Source organism: Pyrgilauda ruficollis, unplaced genomic scaffold (genome assembly GCF_017590135.1).
Source record: "Pyrgilauda ruficollis isolate IOZ18807 unplaced genomic scaffold, ASM1759013v1 scaffold8, whole genome shotgun sequence".
In the NCBI taxonomy this organism is placed as follows: Eukaryota; Metazoa; Chordata; class Aves; order Passeriformes; family Passeridae; genus Pyrgilauda; species Pyrgilauda ruficollis.
The window spans coordinates 2,464,896-2,467,502 of NW_024529932.1; the positions used below are offsets into that span (position 1 = coordinate 2,464,896).

A 2,607-nucleotide genomic window follows, 5' to 3' on the forward strand; every position below is an offset into this window, starting at 1 on the left:
ACAGATTTGAGCTTCAATGAGGTTTGCAGAAGAAGGCATGTTTGTGAAGTATCAGAAGGGATGTGGCACAGCATGAACAAGAGAGAAAACATATATTGCTTCCGTAAAAAAACACTACTGTCTGCAACTGATGAGTAAATTCTTTTGTATTTCTGTCATCAAGGATTGCAGAAGAAAACCACTGGAATATGCAAACCTGTACAGGCCTGAGCATATAACTGACAGAGACGAAGGAAAACCCTTACAGGAGTATGTCACATAATCAAATTCTCCTCACTTGCCTTTTACTGAAGGTTCAGCTCTAGACAAGAGCAAGAAATAAAAGCATTACTTTACTTTCCTTTCAGGTCTGGTTTTCACAAAATAAACCTTTAAGTTCTGTATGTACAAAGCTATCAGCTTCTGCACACTAGATATAAATACTAGTGATTTTTACAGTTTTCTTCTGTTCCATATAAAAGCTTTAACTTTAAATGCAAATCAGAAAAAAAAAATTTAAACCACAAACAAAAACTTTCCTTGAGACAGGAACGCTAGTGTTCCTTATTATTTATGTTTTTGCATGATGTCAGGTAGCAGAATCACTGCCGTCATACATCCACCAGCGCTTTTTCATAAATGAGGCAATTTTAGAATTGGGGTCATTTTTCAGAAGGACCTTTGCCTTCCATGAAGCACCATATCTTCCCAAACAATTGCTATCCCTTGTGTGTCAGACCACAGACCCTTCCAACACTCCATGGATAGACTTTGAGAGAGCATGATAATTAAGCAATTATTGAAATCAACTATTTACACTCGAATATTTTTGAGCAATTTACACCTCTCTTCACTCAAGTTTTGTTACTACAGCAAGTGCGCTGACACTGCCTTTCGGGGCAGAGCAGTGGTTTTGGATTTTTCTCAGCAGCGCTCCTCCCAGCGTTGTTTGCACTAATAAAGAAGTGTAAACAGCAAAGCTGATGTTAAGGGGTGTTTCTCCCCTTCGCTAGTCCTGTGCAGCAGCCTCGTGCGGTGCAAATGACAGTAAAGGAGCAGAGAGAGGAGCAGCAGCGCAGGACAGGTGAGGTGTGGCTCAGCGCGCCCCTGCAGCGGGATGCCCGGGACGGCGCGGGCCACCGCTGCACCATGCTGGGAATTTGGGGGAAGCTGCCCGACCACTGCGGACTGCTCCTTGTCACCCGGGGCGTTATGGAGAAAACCAGTCTCTTCCAACTGTTGCTCATACAGGTGATGAAGCCATTTCTGGAAAAAGAAAGAAAAAAAAAACCAAAAAACCACGAAACAACAAAACAAAACAAACGTGCGCCAACCTCGGGGAGGGGGCAGAGCCGCGCACGCCGCCGCGGCACCGGAGGAGAGCCCCGTGCCCCGGCTGGAACGGGGCAAGAGGAGCCGGGACACGCGGGCTCGGCTCGGCTCCCCGCTGAGCTCCGGCTTCCGCGCTTGGGCGGCGGGGCGGCGCGGCCGCAGGGGCGCGGGGCGGCGGCATCCTGCTCCTCACGGCGGGGCGGCCGCAGCGGCGGCGCAGCGCCGGGCGGCCACCGCCGCTCTCCGGGCCCCGCCGCCGCCCGGCTCCCTGCGCTCACTTTTATATTTGCGCGCCCTTTCCCTGCTCGGTGACGTGTCCCGCCGCGCGCCCAACCCGCGGCGCGCTCTGGTCAGGACAATGGGAGCGCCTGGGCCAATCGGCGCGGCGCTCGGCTTGGCGGCGGCCAATGGGCGCGGGGCTGTGCAGAGAGTAATGTTACCAGCGCCGCGAGTGTGAGGAGGCTGCGTATCGATCCCGCGCTCAGCCATTGCGGTGCACCGGGCTGCACAGCGACCCAGCCAGCGCTGGGGCCGGGCGGGCGGCCGCGGGAGCGTCTCTGGGGCTCGGGGCCGAGCGAGGGCTGCGTGCCGACTCTGTCTGACACGGGTGAGTACGCGCCGGGGGCCGCTGGGCCGGCCGGGCGCGCTCGCCCGCTCGCCCGCCCGCTCGCAGCCGGGCGGTGAGCCTGTGGTGGCCGTCGTGTCGCCGCCGCTGCACGACCGCGGAGCGCGGGGCAGCGCCGGCTCGGACGCCCGTACACAAAGGCGAGTGGGGCTGTGCCCGGGAGACCCTTTCCCGGGCGGTGAGCCCCTCGGCCGGGGCGGGGCGGGGGCGGCGGGCGACTTCGGTAGAGCGGGGCGGCGGGAGGCAGGGAGCGAGGTGGGGAGAGAGAGGCGGGCGATGGGAGCCGGGCGAGCGGCCGGGGGGCGCCCGCCGCGGGGGGNNNNCGGGGCGGCGGGGAGCGCGGGGAAGCGGGGCGCGGGCCGGGGCGCCGCTGGCCCCGCGGCCGCCCGGCTGTAACATGGCTGACGGCAGCCGCGAGCGAGAAAACAAGGCGAGCGGCGCGGAGCAGCAGAGGAGGCGCTCGGGCGGGCGGGGGCGCAGTTCGGGGGAACTTTTTTCTCCAGCAGCCGCCGCTCGCCCGGGCGCGGGGCCGGCAGCCCCGGGGCCGCACAGCTCGGCGGGGCGAGCGAGCGAGCCGGGAGTCCTCGCCGGGGCTTCTACCGCGCCGCCGGGGCTCGGGCAGGCACTGAAAGCGCGCTGGTCCCCCCCATCTTCTTCCCCCCCCGCCCGCT

The 2,607-nt window shown here is 60.6% G+C and overlaps 1 protein-coding gene across 2 annotated transcripts in view; it reads left to right on the forward strand.

Annotated features, from left to right (window-relative positions):
* Positions 1 to 1,717: 1,717 nt before the first annotated feature.
* HMGB1 (high mobility group box 1) overlaps positions 1,718 to 2,607 on the forward strand; it is an 8,265-nt gene continuing 7,375 nt past the window's right edge. The window contains exon 1 of one of the 2 annotated variants that reach the window (XM_041487150.1): positions 1,718 to 1,918. The gene's annotated coding sequence lies outside the window, so the exon portion shown is untranslated. Of the gene's footprint in view, positions 1,919 to 2,032; positions 2,077 to 2,607 lie in introns of those variants that run through there. The other variant, XM_041487149.1, reaches the window with a different exon arrangement.